Consider the following 25,384-nt stretch of genomic DNA (forward strand, 5'->3'; position numbering starts at 1 on the left):
GTGCTGCCTGTAAACCCAAGCAAAAAAGCTTACAGCACCTGGTATTCCCAGGCGGTCTTCCTACCAAGTACTAACCAGGCCCGGCTCTATTTGGCTGCCGAGATCGGACGAGATCGGGCGCTTAGAGAGCGGTGTGGCCGTAAGCTGCATTTGACATCATCAACAGCTCTTAAAAACGCTAGAGAAGCAGAATGCATGACACTTGCTAAGAAGAAGATAAATGTGGCAAAGTACAAAGTACTATAACTGTACTGGTCTGTTACGCCCCTGTCTAGGGGGTCAGGGTGAAACATACAAAGATAAATTTGCATGTTCCCTCTCCGATCCTCAAACCAAAATCCAGGATCGAGATGTTCCAACAGAATGATATTTATTTTAAACGAAAGAAAGTGTCAAACAAAACATGACACTACAACTCAGGGCGAACCAAGGCCAACATAATAAACAAAATAAGCCATTTCCCACAGAAAGTGCTAGCTAGCCTGATAGAAATAAACAAACCAAAAGACAGTCGCTAACCCTAACTCCCTAATGTGAAAACAAGAGAAAACAATCAAAAGAAAATGGCAGTTCACCCCTACAGATTTAATACTATTTACAAAATATACAATTTATAAACAAAACCACGGCACAAAACCTAACAATTCAAAAATGCTAAATAAGATTTGGAAACCAAGAACAGCAAACAGGTGCTGCTGCCAGAAAGAGCCTCGCTAGCTGTTGGGAACCGTACATTTAAAACTCCAGGAAGTGTAGGATGGACCAATCAGCTTCCTGTACTTCCCCCAAATCCGGCCAATCAGGCAGGGCACCTATAAGAACAAGAAAATAAAAACAACACATATGGCCAGGACCGTAACATGGTCTACTAGTAATGAAGCACGATGGTTGACAAACCAATAAAGTAGCAAAACAGCAATGAAAGAACAAAATTTGATGAAAATATAGAACAATTTCTATGAATAAATAGGCAGTAACACCAGCTTGAGCTGCCCGTAAACCCAAGCAAAAAAGCTTACAGCACCTGGTATTCCCAGGCGGTCTTCCTACCAAGTACTAACCAGGCCCGGCTCTATTTGGCTGCCGAGATTGGGCGAGATCGGGCGCTTAGAGAGCGGTGTGGCCGTAAGCTGCATATGACATCATCAACAGCTCTTAAAAACGCTGGAGAAGCAGAATGCATGACACTTGCTAAGAAGAAGATAAATGTGGCAAAGTACAAAGTACTATAACTGTACTGGTCTGTTACGCCCCTGTCTAGGGGCTCAGGGTGCAACATACAAAGATAAATTAGCATGTTCCCTCTCCGATCCCCAAACCAAAATCCAGGATTGAGATGTTCCAACAGAATGATATTTATTTTAAACGAAAGAAAGTGTCAAACAAAACATGACACTACAACTCAGGGCGAACCAAGGGCAACATAATAAACAAAATAAGCCATTTCCCACAGAAAGTGCTAGCTAGCCTGATAGAAATAAACAAACCAAAAGACAGTCGCTAACCCTAACTCCCTAATGTGAAAACAGTCCAAAGAAAATGGCAGTTCACCCCTACAGATTTAATACTATTTACAAAATATACAATTTATAAACAAAACCACGGCACAAAACCTAACAATTCAAAAATGCTAAATAAGGTTTGGAAACCAAGAACAGCAAACAGGTGCTGATGCCAGAAAGAGCCTCGCTAGCTGTTGGGAACCGTACTTTTAAAACTCCAGGAAGTGTAGGATGGACCAATCAGCTTCCTGTACTGCCCCCCAATCCGGCCAATCAGGCAGGGCACCTATAAGAACAAGAAAATAAAAACAACACATATGGCCAGGACCGTAACATGGTCTACTAGTAATGAAGCACGATGGTTGGCAAACCAATAAAGTAGCAAAACAGCAATGAAAGAACAAAATTTGATGAAAATATAGAACAATTTCTATGAATAAATAGGCAGTAACACCAGCTTGTGCTGCCTCTAAACCCAAGCAAAAAAGCTTACAGCACCTGGTATTCCCAGGCGGTCTTCCTACCAAGTACTAACCAGGCCCGGCTCTATTTGGCTGCCGAGATCGGACGAGATCGGGCGCTTAGAGAGCGGTGTGGCCGTAAGCTGCATTTGACATTATCAACAGCTCTTAAAAACGCTAGAGAAGCAGAATGCATGACACTTGCTAAGAAGAAGATAAATGTGGCAAAGTACAAAGTACTATAACTGTACTGGTCTGTTACGCCCCTGTCTAGGGGGTCAGGGTGAAACATACAAAGATAAATTTGCATGTTCCCTCTCCGATCCTCAAACCAAAATCCAGGATTGAGATGTTCCAACAGAATGATATTTATTTTAAACGAAAGAAAGTGTCAAACAAAACATGACACTACAACTCAGGGCGAACCAAGGCCAACATAATAAACAAAATAAGCCATTTCCCACAGAAAGTGCTAGCTAGCCTGATAGAAATAAACAAACCAAAAGATAGTCGCTAACCCTAACTCCCTAATGTGAAAACAAGAGAAAACAATCAAAAGAAAATGGCAGTCCACCCCTACAGATTTAATACTATTTACAAAATATACAATTTATAAACAAAACCACGGCACAAAACCTAACAATTCAAAAATGCTAAATAAGATTTGGAAACCAAGAACAGCAAACAGGTGCTGCTGTCAGAAAGAGGCTCGCTAGCTGTTGGGAACCGTACATTTAAAACTCCAGGAAGTGTAGGATGGACCAATCAGCTTCCTGTACTTCCCCCAAATCCGGCCAATCAGGCAGGGCACCTATAAGAACAAGAAAATAAAAACAACACATATGGCCAGGACCGTAACATGGTCTACTAGTAATGAAGCACGATGGTTGACAAACCAATAAAGTAGCAAAACAGCAATGAAAGAACAAAATTTGATGAAAATATAGAACAATTTCTATGAATAAATAGGCAGTAACACCAGCTTGAGCTGCCCGTAAACCCAAGCAAAAAAGCTTACAGCACCTGGTATTCCCAGGCGGTCTTCCTACCAAGTACTAACCAGGCCCGGCCCTATTTGGCTGCCGAGATCGGACGAGATCGGGCGCTTACAGAGCGGTGTGGCCGTAACATGCATTTGATATCATCAACAGCTCTTAAAAACGCTGGAGAAGCAGAATGCATGACACTTGCTAAGAAGAAGATAAATGTGTCAAAGTACAAAGTACTATAACTGTACTGGTCTGTTACGCCCCTGTCTAGGGGCTCAGGGTGCAACATACAAAGATAAATTAGCATGTTCCCTCTCCGATCCCCAAACCAAAATCCAGGATTGAGATGTTCCAACAGAATGATATTTATTTTAAACGAAAGAAAGTGTCAAACAAAACATGACACTACAACTCAGGGCGAACCAAGGCCAACATAATAAACAAAATAAGCCATTTCCCACAGAAAGTGCTAGCTAGCCTGATAGAAATAAACAAACCAAAAGACAGTCGCTAACCCTAACTCCCTAATGTGAAAACAGTCCAAAGAAAATGGCAGTTCACCCCTACAGATTTAATACTATTTACAAAATATACAATTTATAAACAAAACCACGGCACAAAACCTAACAATTCAAAAATGCTAAATAAGGTTTGGAAACCAAGAACAGCAAACAGGTGCTGATGCCAGAAAGAGCCTCGCTAGCTGTTGGGAACCGTACTTTTAAAACTCCAGGAAGTGTAGGATGGACCAATCAGCTTCCTGTACTGCCCCCCAATCCGGCCAATCAGGCAGGGCACCTATAAGAACAAGAAAATAAAAACAACACATATGGCCAGGACCGTAACATGGTCTACTAGTAATGAAGCACGATGGTTGGCAAACCAATAAAGTAGCAAAACAGCAATGAAAGAACAAAATTTGATGAAAATATAGAACAATTTCTATGAATAAATAGGCAGTAACACCAGCTTGTGCTGCCTGTAAACCCAAGCAAAAAAGCTTACAGCACCTGGTATTCCCAGGCGGTCTTCCTACCAAGTACTAACCAGGCCCGGCTCTATTTGGCTGCCGAGATCGGACGAGATCGGGCGCTTAGAGAGCGGTGTGGCCGTAAGCTGCATTTGACATTATCAACAGCTCTTAAAAACGCTAGAGAAGCATAATGCATGACACTTGCTAAGAAGAAGATAAATGTGGCAAAGTACAAAGTACTATAACTGTACTGGTCTGTTACGCCCCTGTCTAGGTGGTCAGGGTGAAACATACAAAGATAAATTTGCATGTTCCCTCTCCGATCCTCAAACCAAAATCCAGGATTGAGATGTTCCAACAGAATGATATTTATTTTAAACGAAAGAAAGTGTCAAACAAAACATGACACTACAACTCAGGGCGAACCAAGGCCAACATAATAAACAAAATAAGCCATTTCCCACAGAAAGTGCTAGCTAGCCTGATAGAAATAAACAAACCAAAAGACAGTCGCTAACCCTAACTCCCTAATGTGAAAACAGTCCAAAGAAAATGGCAGTTCACCCCTACAGATTTAATACTATTTACAAAATATACAATTTATAAACAAAACCACGGCACAAAACCTAACAATTCAAAAATGATAATAAATAAGGTGATAATAAATAAGGTTTGGAAAGCAAGAACAGCAAAGAGGTGCTGCTGCCAGAAAGAGCCTCGCTAGCTGTTGGGAACCGTACTTTTAAAACTCCAGGAAGTGTAGGATGGACCAATCAGCTTCCTGTACTGCCCCCCAATCCGGCCAATCAGGCAGGGCACTTATAAGAACAAGAAAATAAAAACAACACATATGGCCAGGACTGTAACATGGTCTACTAGTAATGAAGCACGATGGTTGGCAAACCAATAAAGTAGCAAAACAGCAATGAAAGAACAAAATTTGATGAAAATATAGAACAATTTCTATGAATAAATAGGCAGTAACACCAGCTTGTGCTGCCCGTAAACCCAAGCAAAAAAGCTTACAGCACCTGGTATTCCCAGGCGGTCTTCCTACCAAGTACTAACCAGGCCCTGCTCTATTTGGCTGCCGAGATCGGACGAGATCGGGCGCTTAGAGAGCGGTGTGGCCGTAAGCTGCATTTGACATCATCAACAGCTCTTAAAAACGCTAGAGAAGCAGAATGCATGACACTTGCTAAGAAGAAGATAAATGTGGCAAAGTACAAACTACTATAACTGTACTGGTCTGTTACGCCCCTTTCTAGGGGGTCAGGGTGCAACATACAAAGATAAATTAGCATGTTCCCTCTCCGATCCCCAAACCAAAATCCAGGATCGAGATGTTCCAACAGAATGATATTTATTTTAAACGAAAGAAAGTGTCAAACAAAACATGACACTACAACTCAGGGCGAACCAAGGCCAACATAATAAACAAAATAAGCCATTTCCCACAGAAAGTGCTAGCTAGCCTGATAGAAATAAACAAACCAAAAGACAGTCGCTAACCCTAACTCCCTAATGTGAAAACAAGAGAAAACAATCAAAAGAAAATGGCAGTCCACCCCTACAGATTTAATACTATTTACAAAATATACAATTTATAAACAAAACCACGGCACAAAACCTAACAATTCAAAAATGCTAAATAAGGTTTGGAAACCAAGAACAGCAAACAGGTGCTGATGCCAGAAAGAGCCTCGCTAGCTGTTGGGAACCGTACTTTTAAAACTCCAGGAAGTGTAGGATGGACCAATCAGCTTCCTGTACTGCCCCCCAATCCGGCCAATCAGGCAGGGCACCTATAAGAACAAGAAAATAAAAACAACACATATGGCCCGGACCGTAACATGGTCTATTAGTAATGAAGCACGATGGTTGACAAACCAATAAAGTAGCAAAACAGCAATGAAAGAACAAAATTTGATGAAAATATAGAACAATTTCTATGAATAAATAGGCAGTAACACCAGCTTGTGCTGCCCGTAAACCCAAGCAAAAAAGCTTACAGCACCTGGTATTCCCAGGCGGTCTTCCTACCAAGTACTAACCAGGCCCGGCCCTATTTGGCTGCCGAGATCGGACGAGATCGGGCGCTTAGAGAGCGGTGTGGTCGTAAGCTGCATTTGACATCATCAACAGCTCTTAAAAACGCTAGAGAAGCAGAATGCATGACACTTGCTAAGAAGAAGATAAATGTGGCAAAGTACAAAGTACTATAACTGTACTGGTCTGTTACGCCCCTGTCTAGGGGGTCAGGGTGCAACATACAAAGATAAATTAGCATGTTCCCTCTCCGATCCCCAAACCAAAATCCAGGATCGAGATGTTCCAACAGAATGATATTTATTTTAAACGAAAGAAAGTGTCAAACAAAACATGACACTACAACTCAGGGCGAACCAAGGCCAACATAATAAACAAAATAAGCCATTTCCCACAGAAAGTGCTAGCTAGCCTGATAGAAATAAACAAACCAAAAGACAGTCGCTAACCCTAACTCCCTAATGTGAAAACAGTCCAAAGAAAATGGCAGTTCACCCCTACAGATTTAATACTATTTACAAAATATACAATTTATAAACAAAACCACGGCACAAAACCTAACAATTCAAAAATGCTAAATAAGGTTTGGAAACCAAGAACAGCAAACAGGTGCTGATGCCAGAAAGAGCCTCGCTAGCTGTTGGGAACCGTACTTTTAAAACTCCAGGAAGTGTAGGATGGACCAATCAGCTTCCTGTACTGCCCCCCAATCCGGCCAATCAGGCAGGGCACCTATAAGAACAAGAAAATAAAAACAACACATATGGCCAGGACCGTAACATGGTCTACTAGTAATGAAGCACGATGGTTGGCAAACCAATAAAGTAGCAAAACAGCAATGAAAGAACAAAATTTGATGAAAATATAGAACAATTTCTATGAATAAATAGGCAGTAACACCAGCTTGTGCTGCCTGTAAACCCAAGCAAAAAAGCTTACAGCACCTGGTATTCCCAGGCGGTCTTCCTACCAAGTACTAACCAGGCCCGGCTCTATTTGGCTGCCGAGATCGGACGAGATCGGGCGCTTACAGAGCGGTGTGGCCGTAAGCTGCATTTGACATTATCAACAGCTCTTAAAAACGCTAGAGAAGCAGAATGCATGACACTTGCTAAGAAGAAGATAAATGTGGCAAAGTACAAAGTACTATAACTGTACTGGTCTGTTACGCCCCTGTCTAGGGGGTCAGGGTGAAACATACAAAGATAAATTTGCATGTTCCCTCTCCGATCCTCAAACCAAAATCCAGGATTGAGATGTTCCAACAGAATGATATTTATTTTAAACGAAAGAAAGTGTCAAACAAAACATGACACTACAACTCAGGGCGAACCAAGGCCAACATAATAAACAAAATAAGCCATTTCCCACAGAAAGTGCTAGCTAGCCTGATAGAAATAAACAAACCAAAAGATAGTCGCTAACCCTAACTCCCCAATGTGAAAACAAGAGAAAACAATCAAAAGAAAATGGCAGTCCACCCCTACAGATTTAATACTATTTACAAAATATACAATTTATAAACAAAACCACGGCACAAAACCTAACAATTCAAAAATGCTAAATAAGATTTGGAAACCAAGAACAACAAACAGGTGCTGCTGCCAGAAAGAGCCTCGCTAGCTGTTGGGAACCGTACATTTAAAACTCCAGGAAGTGTAGGATGGACCAATCAGCATCCTGTACTTCCCCCAAATCCGGCCAATCAGGCAGGGCACCTATAAGAACAAGAAAATAAAAACAACACATATGGCCAGGACCGTAACATGGTCTACTAGTAATGAAGCACGATGGTTGACAAACCAATAAAGTAGCAAAACAGCAATGAAAGAACAAAATTTGATGAAAATATAGAACAATTTCTATGAATAAATAGGCAGTAACACCAGCTTGAGCTGCCCGTAAACCCAAGCAAAAAAGCTTACAGCACCTGGTATTCCCAGGCGGTCTTCCTACCAAGTACTAACCAGGCCCGGCTCTATTTGGCTGCCGAGATCGGACGAGATCGGGCGCTTAGAGAGCGGTGTGGCCGTAAGCTGCATTTGACATCATCAACAGCTCTTAAAAACGCTGGAGAAGCAGAATGCATGACACTTGCTAAGAAGAAGATAAATGTGGCAAAGTACAAAGTACTATAACTGTACTGGTCTGTTACGCCCCTGTCTAGGGGCTCAGGGTGCAACATACAAAGATAAATTAGCATGTTCCCTCTCCGATCCCCAAACCAAAATCCAGGATCGAGATGTTCCAACAGAATGATATTTATTTTAAACGAAAGAAAGTGTCAAACAAAACATGACACTACAACTCAGGGCGAACCAAGGCCAACATAATAAACAAAATAAGCCATTTCCCACAGAAAGTGCTAGCTAGCCTGATAGAAATAAACAAACCAAAAGACAATCGCTAACCCTAACTCCCTAATGTGAAAACAGTCCAAAGAAAATGGCAGTTCACCCCTACAGATTTAATACTATTTACAAAATATACAATTTATAAACAAAACCACGGCACAAAACCTAACAATTCAAAAATGCTAAATAAGATTTGGAAACCAAGAACAGCAAACAGGTGCTACTGCCAGAAAGAGCCTCGCTAGCTGTTGGGAACCGTACTTTTAAAACTCCAGGAAGTGTAGGATGGACCAATCAGCTTCCTGTACTTCCCCCAAATCCGGCCAATCAGGCAGGGCACCTATAAGAACAAGAAAAAAAAAACAACACATATGGCCAGGACCGTAACATGGTCTACTAGTAATGAAGCACGATGGTTGACAAACCAATAAAGTAGCAAAACAGCAATGAAAGAACAAAATTTGATGAAAATATAGAACAATTTCTATGAATAAATAGGCAGTAACACCAGCTTGAGCTGCCCGTAAACCCAAGCAAAAAAGCTTACAGCACCTGGTATTCCCAGGCGGTCTTCCTACCAAGTACTAACCAGGCCCGGCTCTATTTGGCTGCCGAGATCGGGCGAGATCCGGCTCTTAGAGAGCGGTGTGGCCGTAAGCTGCACTTGACATCATCAACAGCTCTTAAAAACGCTGGAGAAGCAGAATGCATGACACTTGCTAAGAAGAAGATAAATGTGGCAAAGTACAAAGTACTATAACTGTACTGGTCTGTTACGCCCCTGTCTAGGGGCTCAGGGTGCAACATACAAAGAAAAATTAGCATGTTCCCTCTCCGATCCCCAAACCAAAATCCAGGATCGAGATGTTCCAACAGAATGATATTTATTTTAAACGAAAGAAGGTGTCAAACAAAACATGACACTACAACTCAGGGCGAACCAAGGCCAACATAATAAACAAATCAAGCCATTTCCCACAGAAAGTGCTAGCTAGCCTGATAGAAATAAACAAACCAAAAGACAGTCGCTAACCCTAACTCCCTAATGTGAAAACAAGAGAAAACAATCAAAAGAAAATGGCTGTTCACCCCTACAGATTTAATACTATTTACAAAATACACAATTTATAAACAAAACCACGGCACAAAACTTAACAATTCAAAAATGCTAAATAAGGTTTGGAAACCAAGAACAGCAAACAGGTGCTGATGCCAGAAAGAGCCTCGCTAGCTGTTGGGAACCGTACTTTTAAAACTCCAGCAAGTGTAGGATGGACCAATCAGCTTCCTGTACTGCCCCCCAATCCGGCCAATCAGGCAGGGCACCTATAAGAACAAGAAAATAAAAACAACACATATGGCCAGGACCGTAACATGGTCTATTAGTAATGAAGCACGATGGTTGGCAAACCAATAAAGTAGCAAAACAGCAATGAAAGAACAAAATTTGATGAAAATATAGAACCATTTCTATGAATAAATAGGCAGTAACACCAGCTTGTGCTGCCCGTAAACCCAAGCAAAAAAGCTTACAGCACCTGGTATTCCCAGGCGGTCTTCCTACCAAGTACTAACCAGGCCCGGCTCTATTTGGCTGCCGAGATCGGACGAGATCGGGCACTTAGAGAGCGGTGTGGCCGTAAGCTGCATTTGACATCATCAACAGCTCTTAAAAACGCTGGAGAAGCAGAATGCATGACACTTGCTAAGAAGAAGATAAATGTGGCAAAGTACAAAGTACTATAACTGTACTGGTCTGTTACGCCCCTGTCTAGGGGCTCAGGGTGCAACATACAAAGATAAATTAGCATGTTCCCTCTCCGATCCCCAAACCAAAATCCAGGATCGAGATGTTCCAACAGAATGATATTTATTTTAAACGAAAGAAAGTGTCAAACAAAACATGACACTACAACTCAGGGCGAACCAAGGCCAACATAATAAACAAAATAAGCCATTTCCCACAGAAAGTGCTAGCTAGCCTGATAGAAATAAACAAACCAATAGACAGTCGCTAACCCTAACTCCCTAATGTGAAAACAGTCCAAAGAAAATGGCAGTTCACCCCTACAGATTTAATACTATTTACAAAATATACAATTTATAAACAAAACCACGGCACAAAACCTAACAATTCAAAAATGCTAAATAAGGTTTGGAAACCAAGAACAGCAAACAGGTGCTGATGCCAGAAAGAGCCTCGCTAGCTGTTGGGAACCGTACTTTTAAAACTCCAGGAAGTGTAGGATGGACCAATCAGCTTCCTGTACTGCCCCCCAATCCGGCCAATCAGGCAGGGCACCTATAAGAACAAGAAAATAAAAACAACACATATGGCCAGGACCGTAACATGGTCTACTAGTAATGAAGCACGATGGTTGGCAAACCAATAAAGTAGCAAAACAGCAATGAAAGAACAAAATTTGATGAAAATATAGAACAATTTCTATGAATAAATAGGCAGTAACACCAGCTTGTGCTGCCCGTAAACCCAAGCAAAAAAGCTTACAGCACCTGGTATTCCCAGGCGGTCTTCCTACCAAGTACTAACCAGGCCCGGCTCTATTTGGCTGCCGAGATCGGACGAGATCGGGCGCTTAGAGAGCGGGCGCTTAGAGAGCGGTGTGGCCGTAAGCTGCATTTGACATCATCAACAGCTCTTAAAAACGCTAGAGAAGCAGAATGCATGACACTTGCTAAGAAGAAGATAAATGTGGCAAAGTACAAAGTACTATAACTGTACTGGTCTGTTACGCCCCTGTCTAGGGGGTCAGGGTGAAACATACAAAGATAAATTAGCATGTTCCCTCTCCGATCCCCAAACCAAAATCCAGGATCGAGATGTTCCAACAGAATGATATTTATTTTAAACGAAAGAAAGTGTCAAACAAAACATGACACTACAACTCAGGGTGAACCAAGGCCAACATAATAAACAAAATAAGCCATTTCCCACAGAAAGTGCTAGCTAGCCTGATAGAAATAAACAAACCAAAAGACAGTCGCTAACCCTAACTCCCTAATGTGAAAACAAGAGAAAACAATCAAAAGAAAATGGCAGTCCACCCCTACAGATTTAATACTATTTACAAAATATATAATTTATAAACAAAACCACGGCACAAAACCTAACAATTCAAAAATGCTAAATAAGGTTTGGAAAGCAAGAACAGCAAACAGGTGCTGCTGCCAGAAAGAGCCTCGCTAGCTGTTGGGAACCGTACTTTTAAAACTCCAGGAAGTGTAAGATGGACCAATCAGCTTCCTGTACTTCCCCCAAATCCGGCCAATCAGGCAGGGCACGTATAAGAACAAGAAAATAAAAACAACACATATGGCCAGGACCGTAACATGGTCTACTAGTAATGAAGCACGATGGTTGACAAACCAATAAAGTAGCAAAACAGCAATGAAAGAACAAAATTTGATGAAAATATAGAACAATTTCTATGAATAAATAGGCAGTAACACCAGCTTGTGCTGCCCGTAAACCCAAGCAAAAAAGCTTACAGCACCTGGTATTCCCAGGCGGTCTTCCTACCAAGTACTAACCAGGCCCGGCTCTATTTGGCTGCCGAGATCTGACGAGATCGGGCGCTTAGAGAGCGGTGTGGCCGTAAGCTGCATTTGACATCATCAACAGCTCTTAAAAACGCTGGAGAAGCAGAATGCATGACACTTGCTAAGAAGAAGATAAATGTGGCAAAGTACAAAGGACTATAACTGTACTGGTCTGTTACGCCCCTGTCTAGGGGCTCAGGGTGCAACATACAAAGATAAATTAGCATGTTCCCTCTCCGATCCCCAAACCAAAATCCAGGATCGAGATGTTCCAACAGAATGATATTTATTTTAAACGAAAGAAAGTGTCAAACAAAACATGACACTACAACTCAGGGCGAACCAAGGCCAACATAATAAACAAAATAAGCCATTTCCCACAGAAAGTGCTAGCTAGCCTGATAGAAATCAACAAACCAAAAGACAGTCGCTAACCCTAACTCCCTAATGTGAAAACAGTCCAAAGAAAATGGCAGTTCACCCCTACAGATTTAATACTATTTACAAAATATACAATTTATAAACAAAACCACGGCACAAAACCTAACAATTCAAAAATGCTAAATAAGGTTTGGAAACCAAGAACAGCAAACAGGTGCTGATGCCAGAAAGAGCCTCGCTAGCTGTTGGGAACCGTACTTTTAAAACTCCAGGAAGTGTAGGATGGACCAATCCGCTTCCTGTACTGCCCCCCAATCCGGCCAATCAGGCAGGGCACCTATAAGAACAACAAAATAAAAACAACACATATGGCCAGGACCGTAACATGGTCTACTAGTAATGAAGCACGATGGTTGGCAAACCAATAGAGTAGCAAAACAGCAATGAAAGAACAAAATTTGATGAAAATATAGAACAATTTCTATGAATAAATAGGCAGTAACACCAGCTTGTGCTGCCCGTAAACCCAAGCAAAGAAGTTTACAGCACGTGGTATTCCCAGGCGGTCTTCCTACCAAGTACTAACCAGGCCCGGCTCTATTTGGCTGCCGAGATCGGACGAGATCGGGCGCTTAGAGAGCGGTGTGGCCGTAAGCTGCATTTGACATCATCAACAGCTCTTAAAAACGCTGGAGAAGCAGAATGCATGACACTTGCTAAGAAGAAGATAAATGTGGCAAAGTACAAAGTATTATAACTGTACTGGTCTGTTACGCCCCTGTCTAGGGGGTCAGGGTGAAACATACAAAGATAAATTTGCATGTTCCCTCTCCGATCCCCAAACCAAAATCCAGGATTGAGATGTTCCAACAGAATGATATTTATTTTAAACGAAAGAAAGTGTCAAACAAAACATGACACTACAACTCAGGGCGAACCAAGGCCAACATAATAAACAAAATAAGCCATTTCCCACAGAAAGTGCTAGCTAGCCTGATAGAAATAAACAAACCAAAAGACAGTCGCTAACCCTAACTCCCTAATGTGAAAACAAGAGAAAACAATCAAAAGAAAATGGCAGTCCACCCCTACAGATTTAATACTATTTACAAAATATACAATTTATAAACAAAACCACGGCACAAAACCTAACAATTCAAAAATGCTAAATAAGATTTGGAAACCAAGAACAGCAAACAGGTGCTGCTGCCAGAAAGAGCCTCGCTAGCTGTTGGGAACCGTACATTTAAAACTCCAGGAAGTGTAGGATGGACCAATCAGCTTCCTGTACTTCCCCCAAATCCGGCCAATCAGGCACGGCACCTATAAGAACAAGAAAATAAAAACAACACATATGGCCAGGACCGTAACATGGTCTACTAGTAATGAAGCACGATGGTTGACAAACCAATAAAGTAGCAAAACAGCAATGAAAGAACAAAATTTGATGAAAATATAGAACAATTTCTATGAATAAATAGGCAGTAACACCAGCTTGAGCTGCCCGTAAACCCAAGCAAAAAAGCTTACAGCACCTGGTATTCCCAGGCGGTCTTCCTACCAAGTACTAACCAGGCCCAGCCCTATTTGGCTGCCGAGATCGGACGAGATCGGGCGCTTAGAGAGCGGTGTGGCCGTAACATGCATTTGATATCATCAACAGCTCTTAAAAACGCTAGAGAAGCAGAATGCATGACACTTGCTAAGAAGAAGATAAATGTGGCAAAGTACAAAGTACTATAACTGTACTGGTCTGTTACGCCCCTGTCTAGGGGGTCAGGGTGAAACATACAAAGATAAATTTGCATGTTCCCTCTCCGATCCCCAAACCAAAATCCAGGATTGAGATATTCCAACAGAATGATATTTATTTTAAACGAAAGAAAGTGTCAAACAAAACATGACACTACAACTCAGGGCGAACCAAGGCCAACATAATAAACAAAATAAGCCATTTCCCACAGAAAGTGCTAGCTAGCCTGATAGAAAGAAACAAACCAAAAGACAGTCGCTAACCCTAACTCCCTAATGCGAAAACAAGAGAAAACAATCAAAAGAAAAATGGCAGTCCACCCCTACAGATTTAATACTATTTACAAAATATACAATTTATAAACAAAACCACGGCACAAAACCTAACAATTCAAAAATGCTAAATAAGGTTTGGAAACCAAGAACAGCAAACAGGTGCTGATGCCAGAAAGAGCCTCGCTAGCTGTTGGGAACCGTACTTTTAAAACTCCAGGAAGTGTAGGATGGACCACTCAGCTTCCGGTACTGCCCCCCAATCCGGCCAATCAGGCAGGGCACCTATAAGAACAAGAAAATAAAAACAACACATATGGCCAGGACCGTAACATGGTCTACTAGTAATGAAGCACGATGGTTGGCAAACCAATAAAGTAGCAAAACAGCAATGAAAGAACAAAATTTGATGAAAATATAGAACAATTTCTATGAATAAATAGGCAGTAACACCAGCTTGTGCTGCCCGTAAACCCAAGCAAAGAAGCTTACAGCACGTGGTATTCCCAGGCGGTCTTCCTACCAAGTACTAACAAGGCCCGGCCCTATTTGGCTGCCGAGATCGGACGGGATCGGGCGCTTAGAGAGCGGTGTGGCCGTAAGCTGCATTTGACATCATCAACAGCTCTTAAAAACGCTGGAGAAGCAGAATTCATGACCCTTGCTAAGAAGAAGATAAATGTGGCAAAGTACAAAGTACTATAACTGTACTGGTCTGTTACGCCCCTGTCTAGGGGGTCAGGGTGAAACATACAAAGATAAATTAGCATGTTCCCTCTCCGATCCCCAAACCAAAATCCAGGATCGAGATGTTCCAACAGAATGATATTTATTTTAAACGAAAGAAAGTGTCAAACAAAACATGACACTACAACTCAGGGCGAACCAAGGCCAACATAATAAACAAAATAAGCCATTTCCCACAGAAAGTGCTAGCTAGCCTGATAGAAATAAACAAACCAAAAGACAGTCGCTAACCCTAACTCCCTAATTTGAAAACAAGAGAAAACAATCAAAAGAAAATGGCAGTCCACCCCTACAGATTTAATACTATTTACAAAATATACAATTTATAAACAAAACCACGGCACAAAACCTAACAATTCAAAAATGCTAAATAAGATTTGGAAACCAAGAACAGCAAACAGGTGCTGATGCCAGAAAGAGCCTCGCTAGCTGTTGGGAACCGTACTTTTAAAACTCCAGGAAGTGTAGGATGGACCAATCCGCTTCCTGTACTGCCCCCCAATCCGGCCAATCAGGCAGGGCACCTATAAGAACAACAAAATAAAAACAACACATATGGCCAGGACCGTAACATGGTCTACTAGTAATGAAGCACGATGGTTGGCAAACCAATAAAGTAGCAAAACAGCAATGAAAGAACAAAATTTGATGAAAATATAGAACAATTTCTATGAATAAATAGGCAGTAACACCAGCTTGTGCTGCCCGTAAACCCAAGCAAAGAAGTTTACAGCACGTGGTATTCCCAGGCGGTCTTCCTACCAAGTACTAACCAGGCCCGGCTCTATTTGGCTGCCGAGATCGAACGAGATCGGGCGCTTAGAGAGCGGTGTGGCCGTAAGCTGCATTTGACATCATCAACAGCTCTTAAAAACGCTGGAGAAGCAGAATGCATGACACTTGCTAAGAAGAAGATAAATGTGGCAAAGTACAAAGTATTATAACTGTACTGGTCTGTTACGCCCCTGTCTAGGGGGTCAGGGTGAAACATACAAAGATAAATTTGCATGTTCCCTCTCCGATCCCCAAACCAAAATCCAGGATTGAGATGTTCCAACAGAATGATATTTATTTTAAACGAAAGAAAGTGTCAAACAAAACATGACACTACAACTCAGGGCGAACCAAGGCCAACATAATAAACAAAATAAGCCATTTCCCACAGAAAGTGCTAGCTAGCCTGATAGAAATAAACAAACCAAAAGACAGTCGCTAACCCTAACTCCCTAATGTGAAAACAAGAGAAAACAATCAAAAGAAAATGGCAGTCCACCCCTACAGATTTAATACTATTTACAAAATATACAATTTATAAACAAAACCACGGCACAAAACCTAACAATTCAAAAATGCTAAATAAGATTTGGAAACCAAGAACAGCAAACAGGTGCTGCTGCCAGAAAGAGCCTCGCTAGCTGTTGGGAACCGTACATTTAAAACTCCAGGAAGTGTAGGATGGACCAATCAGCTTCCTGTACTTCCCCCAAATCCGGCCAATCAGGCACGGCACCTATAAGAACAAGAAAATAAAAACAACACATATGGCCAGGACCGTAACATGGTCTACTAGTAATGAAGCACGATGGTTGACAAACCAATAAAGTAGCAAAACAGCAATGAAAGAACAAAATTTGATGAAAATATAGAACAATTTCTATGAATAAATAGGCAGTAACACCAGCTTGAGCTGCCCGTAAACCCAAGCAAAAAAGCTTACAGCACCTGGTATTCCCAGGCGGTCTTCCTACCAAGTACTAACCAGGCCCAGCCCTATTTGGCTGCCGAGATCGGACGAGATCGGGCGCTTAGAGAGCGGTGTGGCCGTAACATGCATTTGATATCATCAACAGCTCTTAAAAACGCTAGAGAAGCAGAATGCATGACACTTGCTAAGAAGAAGATAAATGTGGCAAAGTACAAAGTACTATAACTGTACTGGTCTGTTACGCCCCTGTCTAGGGGGTCAGGGTGAAACATACAAAGATAAATTTGCATGTTCCCTCTCCGATCCCCAAACCAAAATCCAGGATTGAGATATTCCAACAGAATGATATTTATTTTAAACGAAAGAAAGTGTCAAACAAAACATGACACTACAACTCAGGGCGAACCAAGGCCAACATAATAAACAAAATAAGCCATTTCCCACAGAAAGTGCTAGCTAGCCTGATAGAAAGAAACAAACCAAAAGACAGTCGCTAACCCTAACTCCCTAATGCGAAAACAAGAGAAAACAATCAAAAGAAAAATGGCAGTCCACCCCTACAGATTTAATACTATTTACAAAATATACAATTTATAAACAAAACCACGGCACAAAACCTAACAATTCAAAAATGCTAAATAAGGTTTGGAAACCAAGAACAGCAAACAGGTGCTGATGCCAGAAAGAGCCTCGCTAGCTGTTGGGAACCGTACTTTTAAAACTCCAGGAAGTGTAGGATGGACCACTCAGCTTCCGGTACTGCCCCCCAATCCGGCCAATCAGGCAGGGCACCTATAAGAACAAGAAAATAAAAACAACACATATGGCCAGAACCGTAACATGGTCTACTAGTAATGAAGCACGATGGTTGGCAAACCAATAAAGTAGCAAAACAGCAATGAAAGAACAAAATTTGATGAAAATATAGAACAATTTCTATGAATAAATAGGCAGTAACACCAGCTTGTGCTGCCCGTAAACCCAAGCAAAGAAGCTTACAGCACGTGGTATTCCCAGGCGGTCTTCCTACCAAGTACTAACAAGGCCCGGCCCTATTTGGCTGCCGAGATCGGACGGGATCGGGCGCTTAGAGAGCGGTGTGGCCGTAAGCTGCATTTGACATCATCAACAGCTCTTAAAAACGCTGGAGAAGCAGAATGCATGACCCTTGCTAAGAAGAAGATAAATGTGGCAAAGTACAAAGTACTATAACTGTACTGGTCTGTTACGCCCCTGTCTAGGGGGTCAGGGTGAAACATACAAAGATAAATTAGCATGTTCCCTCTCCGATCCCCAAACCAAAATCCAGGATCGAGATGTTCCAACAGAATGATATTTATTTTAAACGAAAGAAAGTGTCAAACAAAACATGACACTACAACTCAGGGCGAACCAAGGCCAACATAATAAACAAAATAAGCCATTTCCCACAGAAAGTGCTAGCTAGCCTGATAGAAATAAACAAACCAAAAGACAGTCGCTAACCCTAACTCCCTAATTTGAAAACAAGAGAAAACAATCAAAAGAAAATGGCAGTCCACCCCTACAGATTTAATACTATTTACAAAATATACAATTTATAAACAAAACCACGGCACAAAACCTAACAATTCAAAAATGCTAAATAAGATTTGGAAACCAAGAACAGCAAACAGGTGCTGCTGCCAGAAAGAGCCTCGCTAGCTGTTGGGAACCGTACATTTAAAACTCCAGGAAGTGTAGGATGGACCAATCAGCTTCCTGTACTTCCCCCAAATCCGGCCAATCAGGCATGGCACCTATAAGAACAAGAAAATAAAAACAACACATATGGCCAGGACCGTAACATGGTCTACTAGTAATGAAGCACGATGGTTGACAAACCAATAAAGTAGCAAAACAGCAATGAAAGAACAAAATTTGATGAAAATATAGAACAATTTCTATGAATAAATAGGCAGTAACACCAGCTTGAGCTGCCCGTAAACCCAAGCAAAAAAGCTTACAGCACCTGGTATTCCCAGGCGGTCTTCCTACCAAGTACTAACCAGGCCCGGCCCTATTTGGCTGCCGAGATCGGACGAGATCGGGCGCTTAGAGAGCGGTGTGGCCGTAACATGCATTTGACATCATCAACAGCTCTTAAAAACGCTGGAGAAGCAGAATGCATGACACTTGCTAAGAAGAAGATAAATGTGGCAAAGTACAAAGTACTATAACTGTACTGGTCTGTTACGCCCCTGTCTAGGTGGTCAGGGTGAAACATACAAAGATAAATTTGCATGTTCCCTCTCCGATCCTCAAACCAAAATCCAGGATTGAGATGTTCCAACAGAATGATATTTATTTTAAACGAAAGAAAGTGTCAAACAAAACATGACACTACAACTCAGGGCTAACCAAGGCCAACATAATAAACAAAATAAGCCATTTCCCACAGAAAGCGCTAGCTAGCCTGATAGAAAAAAACAAACCAAAAGACAGTCGCTAACCCTAACTCCCTAATGTGAAAACAAGAGAAAACAATCAAAAGAAAATGGCAGTCCACCCCTACAGATTTAATACTATTTACAAAATATACAATTTATAAACAAAACCACGGCACAAAACCTAACAATTCAACAATGCTAAATAAGATTTGGAAACCAAGAACAGCAAACAGGTGCTACTGCCAGAAAGAGCCTCGCTAGCTGTTGGGAACCGTACTTTTAAAACTCCAGGAAGTGTAGGATGGACCAATCAGCTTCCCGTACTTCCCCTAAATCCGGCCAATCAGGCAGGGCACCTATAAGAACAAGAAAATAAAAACAACACATATGGCCAGGACCGTAACATGGTCTACTAGTAATGAAGCACGATGGTTGGCAAACCAATAAAGTAGCAAAACAGCAATGAAAGAACAAAATTTGATGAAAATATAGAACAATTTCTATGAATAAATAGGCAGTAACACCAGCTTGTGCTGCCCGTAAACCCAAGCAAAAAAGCTTACAGCACCTGGTATTCCCAGGCGGTCTTCCTACCAAGCACTAACCAGGCCCGGCTCTATTTGGCTGCCGAGATCGGACGAGATCGGGCGCTTAGAGAGCGGTGTGGCCGTAAGCTGCATTTGACATCATCAACAGCTCTTAAAAACGCTGGAGAAGCAGAATGCATGACACTTGCTAAGAAGAAGATAAATGTGGCAAAGTACAAAGTACTATAACTGTACTGGTCTGTTACGCCCCTGTCTAGGGGCTCAGGGTGCAACATAAAAAGATAAATTAGCATGTTCCCTCTCCGATCCCCAAACCAAAATCCAGGATCGAGATGTTCCAAGAGAATGATATTTATTTTAAACGAAAGAAAGTGTCAAACAAAACATGACACTACAACTCAGGGCGAACCAAGGCCAACATAATAAACAAAATAAGCCATTTCCCACAGAAAGTGCTAGCTAGCCTGATAGAAATAAACAAACCAATAGACAGTCGCTAACCCTAACTCCCTAATGTGAAAACAGTCCAAAGAAAATGGCAGTTCACCCCTACAGATTTAATACTATTTACAAAATATACAATTTATAAACAAAACCACGGCACAAAACTTAACAATTCAAAAATGCTAAATAAGATTTGGAAACCAAGAACAGCAAACAGGTGCTGATGCCAGAATAAGCCTCGCTAGCTGTTGGGAACCGTACTTTTAAAACTCCAGGAAGTGTAGGATGGACCAATCAGCTTCCTGTACTGCCCCCAAATCCGGCCAATCAGGCAGGGCACCTATAAGAACAAGAAAATAAAAACAACACATATGGCCAGGACCGTAACATGGTCTACTAGTAATGAAGCACGATGGTTGGCAAACCAATAAAGTAGCAAAACAGCAATGAAAGAACAAAATTTGATGAAAATATAGAACAATTTCTATGAATAAATAGGCAGTAACACCAGCTTGTGCTGCCCGTAAACCCAAGCAAAAAAGCTTACAGCACCTGGTATTCCCAGGCGGTCTTCCTACCAAGTACTAACCAGGCCCGGCTCTATTTGGCTGCCGAGATCGGACGAGATCGGGCGCTTAGAGAGCGGTGTGGCCGTAAGCTGCATTTGACATCATCAACAGCTCTTAAAAACGCTAGAGAAGCAGAATGCATGACACTTGCTAAGAAGAAGATAAATGTGGCAAAGTACAAAGTACTATAACTGTACTGGTCTGTTACGCCCCTGTCTAGGGGGTCAGGGTGAAACATACAAAGATAAATTTGCATGTTCCCTCTCCGATCCTCAAACCAAAATCCAGGATTGAGATGTTCCAACAGAATGATATTTATTTTAAACGAAAGAAAGTGTCAAACAAAACATGACACTACAACTCAGGGCGAACCAAGGCCAACATAATAAACAAAATAAGCCATTTCCCACAGAAAGTGCTAGCTAGACTGATAGAAATAAACAAACCAAAAGACAGTCGCTAACCCTAACTCCCTAATGTGAAAACAAGAGAAAACAATCAAAAGAAAATGGCTGTTCACCCCTACAGATTTAATACTATTTACAAAATATACAATTTATAAACAAAACCACGGCACAAAACCTAACAATTCAAAAATGCTAAATAAGATTTGGAAACCAAGAACAGCAAACAGGTGCTACTGCCAGAAAGAGCCTCGCTAGCTGTTGGGAACCGTACTTTTAAAACTCCAGGAAGTGTAGGATGGACCAATCAGCTTCCTGTACTTCCCCCAAATCCGGCCAATCAGGCAGGGCACCTATAACAACAAGAAAATAAAAACAACACATATGGCCAGGACCGTAACATGGTCTACTAGTAATGAAGCACGATGGTTGACAAACCAATAAAGTAGCAAAACAGCAATGAAAGAACAAAATTTGATGAAAATATAGAACAATTTCTATGAATAAATAGGCAGTAACACCAGCTTGAGCTGCCCGTAAACCCAAGCAAAAAAGCTTACAGCACCTGGTATTCCCAGGCGGTCTTCCTACCAAGTACTAACCAGGCCCGGCTCTATTTGGCTGCCGAGATCGGGCGAGATCGGGCGCTTAGAGAGCGGTGTGGCCGTAAGCTGCATTTGACATCATCAACAGCTCTTAAAAACGCTGGAGAAGCAGAATGCATGACACTTGCTAAGAAGAAGATAAATGTGGCAAAGTACAAAGTACTATAACTGTACTGGTCTGTTACGCCCCTGTCTAGGGGGTCAGGGTGCAACATACAAAGATAAATTAGCATGTTCCCTCTCCGATCCCCAAACCAAAATCCAGGATCGAGATGTTCCAACAGAATGATATTTATTTTAAACGAAAGAAAGTGTCAAACAAAACATGACACTACAACTCAGGGCGAACCAAGGCCAACATAATAAACAAAATAAGCCATTTCCCACAGAAAGTGCTAGCTAGCCTGATAGAAATAAACAAACCAAAAGACAGTCGCTAACCCTAACTCCCTAATGTGAAAACAGTCCAAAGAAAATGGCAGTTCACCCCTACAGATTTAATACTATTTACAAAATATACAATTTATAAACAAAACCACGGCACAAAACCTAACAATTCAAAAATGCTAAATAAGGTTTGGAAACCAAGAACAGCAAACAGGTGCTGATGCCAGAAAGAGCCTCGCTAGCTGTTGGGAACCGTACTTTTAAAACTCCAGGAAGTGTAGGATGGACCAATCAGCTTCCTGTACTGCCCCCCAATCCGGCCAATCAGGCAGGGCACCTATAAGAACAAGAAAATAAAAACAACACATATGGCCAGGACCGTAACATGGTCTATTAGTAATGAAGCACGATGGTTGACAAACCAATAAAGTAGCAAAACAGCAATGAAAGAACAAAATTTGATGAAAATATAGAACAATTTCTATGAATAAATAGGCAGTAACACCAGCTTGTGCTGCCCGTAAACCCAAGCAAAAAAGCTTAGAGCACCTGGTATTCCCAGGCGGTCTTCCTACCAAGTACTAACCAGGCCCGGCTCTATTTGGCTGCCGAGATCGGACGAGATCGGGCGAGATCGGGCGCTTAGAGAGCGGTGTGGCCGTAAGCTGCATTTGACATCATCAACAGCTCTTAAAAACGCTGGAAAAGCAGAATGCATGACACTTGCTAAGAAGAAGATAAATGTGGCAAAGTACAAAGTACTATAACTGTACTGGTCTGTTACGCCCCTGTCTAGGGGGTCAGGGTGCAACATACAAAGATAAATTAGCATGTTCCCTCTCCGATCCCCAAACCAAAATCCAGGATCGAGATGTTCCAACAGAATGATATTTATTTTAAACGAAAGAAAGTGTCAAACAAAACATGACACTACAACTCAGGGCGAACCAAGGCCAACATAATAAACAAAATAAGCCATTTCCCACAGAAAGTGCTAGCTAGCCTGATAGAAATAAACAAACCAAAAGACAGTCGCTAACCCTAACTCCCTAATGTGAAAACAGTCCAAAGAAAATGGCAGTTCACCCCTACAGATTTAATACTATTTACAAAATATACAATTTATAAACAAAACCACGGCACAAAACCTAACAATTCAAAAATGCTAAATAAGGTTTGGAAACCAAGAACAGCAAACAGGTGCTGATGCCAGAAAGAGCCTCGCTAGCTGTTGGGAACCGTACTTTTAAAACTCCAGGAAGTGTAGGATGGACCAATCAGCTTCCTGTACTGCCCCCCAATCCGGCCAATCAGGCAGGGCACCTATAAGAACAAGAAAATAAAAACAACACATATGGCCAGGACCGTAACATGGTCTACTAGTAATGAAGCACGATGGTTGGCAAACCAATAAAGTAGCAAAACAGCAATGAAAGAACAAAATTTGATGAAAATATAGAACAATTTCTATGAATAAATAGGCAGTAACACCAGCTTGTGCTGCCCGTAAACCCAAGCAAAGAAGCTTACAGCACGTGGTATTCCCAGGCGGTCTTCCTACCAAGTACTAACAAGGCCCGGCCCTATTTGGCTGCCGAGATCGGACGGGATCGGGCGCTTAGAGAGCAGTGTGGCCGTAAGCTGCATTTGACATCATCAACAGCTCTTAAAAACGCTGGAGAAGCAGAATGCATGACCCTTGCTAAGAAGAAGATAAATGTGGCAAAGTACAAAGTACTATAACTGTACTGGTCTGTTACGCCCCTGTCTAGGGGGTCAGGGTGCAACATACAAAGATAAATTAGCATGTTCCCTCTCCGATCCCCAAACCAAAATCCAGGATCGAGATGTTCCAACAGAATGATATTTATTTTAAACGAAAGAAAGTGTCAAACAAAACATGACACTACAACTCAGGGCGAACCAAGGCCAACATAATAAACAAAATAAGCCATTTCCCACAGAAAGTGCTAGCTAGCCTGATAGAAATAAACAAACCAAAAGACAGTCGCTAACCCTAACTCCCTAATGTGAAAACAAGAGAAAACAATCAAAAGAAAATGGCAGTCCAGCCCTACAGATTTAATACTATTTACAAAATATACAATTTATAAACAAAACCACGGCACAAAACCTAACAATTCAAAAATGCTAAATAAGGTTTGGAAAGCAAGAACAGCAAACAGGTGCTGCTGCCAGAAAGAGCCTCGCTAGCTGTTGGGAACCGTACTTTTAAAACTCCAGCAGGTGTAGGATGGACCAATCAGCTTCCTGTACTGCCCCCCAATCCGGCCAATCAGGCAGGGCACCTATAAGAACAAGAAAATAAAAACAACACATATGGCCAGGACCGTAACATGGTCTATTAGTAATGAAGCACGATGGTTGACAAACCAATAAAGTAGCAAAACAGCAATGAAAGAACAAAATTTGATGAAAATATAGAACAATTTCTATGAATAAATAGGCAGTAACACCAGCTTGTGCTGCCCGTAAACCCAAGCAAAAAAGCTTACAGCACCTGGTATTCCCAGGCGGTCTTCCTACCAAGTACTAACCAGGCCCGGCTCTATTTGGCTGCCGAGATCGGGCGCTTAGAGAGCGGTGTGGCCGTAAGCTGCATTTGACATCATCAACAGCTCTTAAAAACGCTAGAGAAGCAGAATGCATGACACTTGCTAAGAAGAAGATAAATGTGGCAAAGTACAAAGTACTATAACTGTACTGGTCTGTTACGCCCCTGTCTAGGGGGTCAGGGTGAAACATACAAAGATAAATTAGCATGTTCCCTCTCCGATCCCCAAACCAAAATCCAGGATCGAGATGTTCCAACAGAATGATACTTATTTTAAACGAAAGAAAGTGTCAAACAAAACATGACACTACAACTCAGGGCGAACCAAGGCCAACATAATAAACAAAATAAGGCATTTCCCACAGAAAGTGCTAGCTAGCCTGATAGAAATAAACAAACCAAAAGACAGTCTCTAACCCTAACTCCCTAATGTGAAAACAGTCCAAAGAAAATGGCAGTTCACCCCTACAGATTTAATACTATTTACAAAATATACAATTTATAAACAAAACCACGGCACAAAACCTAACAATTCAAAAATGCTAAATAAGGTTTGGAAACCAAGAACAGCAAACAGGTGCTGATGCCAGAAAGAGCCTCGCTAGCTGTTGGGAACCGTACTTTTAAAACTCCAGGAAGTGTAGGATGGACCAATCCGCTTCCTGTACTGCCCCCCAATCCGGCCAATCAGGCAGGG

The 25,384-nt window shown here is 41.6% G+C and overlaps 1 non-coding gene and 25 pseudogenes across 1 annotated transcript; all 26 read right to left on the reverse strand.

The window, feature by feature from the left end:
* Positions 1-26: 26 nt before the first annotated feature.
* On the reverse strand, positions 27-145 carry LOC137115901 (5S ribosomal RNA; annotated as a pseudogene).
* An 867-nt stretch (positions 146-1,012) lies between these two features.
* On the reverse strand, positions 1,013-1,131 carry LOC137116254 (5S ribosomal RNA; annotated as a pseudogene).
* An 857-nt stretch (positions 1,132-1,988) lies between these two features.
* On the reverse strand, positions 1,989-2,107 carry LOC137115902 (5S ribosomal RNA; annotated as a pseudogene).
* An 867-nt stretch (positions 2,108-2,974) lies between these two features.
* Positions 2,975-3,093, reverse strand: LOC137116076 (5S ribosomal RNA; annotated as a pseudogene).
* An 857-nt stretch (positions 3,094-3,950) lies between these two features.
* Positions 3,951-4,069, reverse strand: LOC137115903 (5S ribosomal RNA; annotated as a pseudogene).
* An 875-nt stretch (positions 4,070-4,944) lies between these two features.
* Positions 4,945-5,063, reverse strand: LOC137116101 (5S ribosomal RNA; annotated as a pseudogene).
* An 867-nt stretch (positions 5,064-5,930) lies between these two features.
* Positions 5,931-6,049, reverse strand: LOC137116069 (5S ribosomal RNA; annotated as a pseudogene).
* Positions 6,050-6,906: 857 nt separating this feature from the next.
* Positions 6,907-7,025, reverse strand: LOC137115987 (5S ribosomal RNA). Its single transcript, XR_010913574.1, has one exon. It is a non-coding gene; the product is annotated as a 5S ribosomal RNA (ribosomal RNA).
* Positions 7,026-7,892: 867 nt separating this feature from the next.
* Positions 7,893-8,011, reverse strand: LOC137115904 (5S ribosomal RNA; annotated as a pseudogene).
* Positions 8,012-8,868: 857 nt separating this feature from the next.
* LOC137116317 (5S ribosomal RNA) lies at positions 8,869-8,987 on the reverse strand (annotated as a pseudogene).
* Positions 8,988-9,854: 867 nt separating this feature from the next.
* On the reverse strand, positions 9,855-9,973 carry LOC137115992 (5S ribosomal RNA; annotated as a pseudogene).
* An 857-nt stretch (positions 9,974-10,830) lies between these two features.
* On the reverse strand, positions 10,831-10,964 carry LOC137116294 (5S ribosomal RNA; annotated as a pseudogene).
* An 867-nt stretch (positions 10,965-11,831) lies between these two features.
* On the reverse strand, positions 11,832-11,950 carry LOC137115941 (5S ribosomal RNA; annotated as a pseudogene).
* An 857-nt stretch (positions 11,951-12,807) lies between these two features.
* Positions 12,808-12,926, reverse strand: LOC137116238 (5S ribosomal RNA; annotated as a pseudogene).
* Positions 12,927-13,793: 867 nt separating this feature from the next.
* Positions 13,794-13,912, reverse strand: LOC137116103 (5S ribosomal RNA; annotated as a pseudogene).
* Positions 13,913-14,780: 868 nt separating this feature from the next.
* Positions 14,781-14,899, reverse strand: LOC137116280 (5S ribosomal RNA; annotated as a pseudogene).
* An 867-nt stretch (positions 14,900-15,766) lies between these two features.
* On the reverse strand, positions 15,767-15,885 carry LOC137116266 (5S ribosomal RNA; annotated as a pseudogene).
* An 867-nt stretch (positions 15,886-16,752) lies between these two features.
* LOC137116105 (5S ribosomal RNA) lies at positions 16,753-16,871 on the reverse strand (annotated as a pseudogene).
* An 868-nt stretch (positions 16,872-17,739) lies between these two features.
* On the reverse strand, positions 17,740-17,858 carry LOC137116282 (5S ribosomal RNA; annotated as a pseudogene).
* An 867-nt stretch (positions 17,859-18,725) lies between these two features.
* Positions 18,726-18,844, reverse strand: LOC137116185 (5S ribosomal RNA; annotated as a pseudogene).
* An 867-nt stretch (positions 18,845-19,711) lies between these two features.
* LOC137116062 (5S ribosomal RNA) lies at positions 19,712-19,830 on the reverse strand (annotated as a pseudogene).
* Positions 19,831-20,687: 857 nt separating this feature from the next.
* Positions 20,688-20,806, reverse strand: LOC137115905 (5S ribosomal RNA; annotated as a pseudogene).
* An 867-nt stretch (positions 20,807-21,673) lies between these two features.
* Positions 21,674-21,792, reverse strand: LOC137116036 (5S ribosomal RNA; annotated as a pseudogene).
* Positions 21,793-22,649: 857 nt separating this feature from the next.
* On the reverse strand, positions 22,650-22,778 carry LOC137115807 (5S ribosomal RNA; annotated as a pseudogene).
* Positions 22,779-23,635: 857 nt separating this feature from the next.
* Positions 23,636-23,754, reverse strand: LOC137116314 (5S ribosomal RNA; annotated as a pseudogene).
* Positions 23,755-24,621: 867 nt separating this feature from the next.
* LOC137115809 (5S ribosomal RNA) lies at positions 24,622-24,730 on the reverse strand (annotated as a pseudogene).
* Positions 24,731-25,384: the final 654 nt, after the last annotated feature.

This window comes from Channa argus, unplaced genomic scaffold (assembly GCF_033026475.1).
Source record: "Channa argus isolate prfri unplaced genomic scaffold, Channa argus male v1.0 Contig030, whole genome shotgun sequence".
NCBI lineage: Eukaryota > Metazoa > Chordata > Actinopteri > Anabantiformes > Channidae > Channa > Channa argus.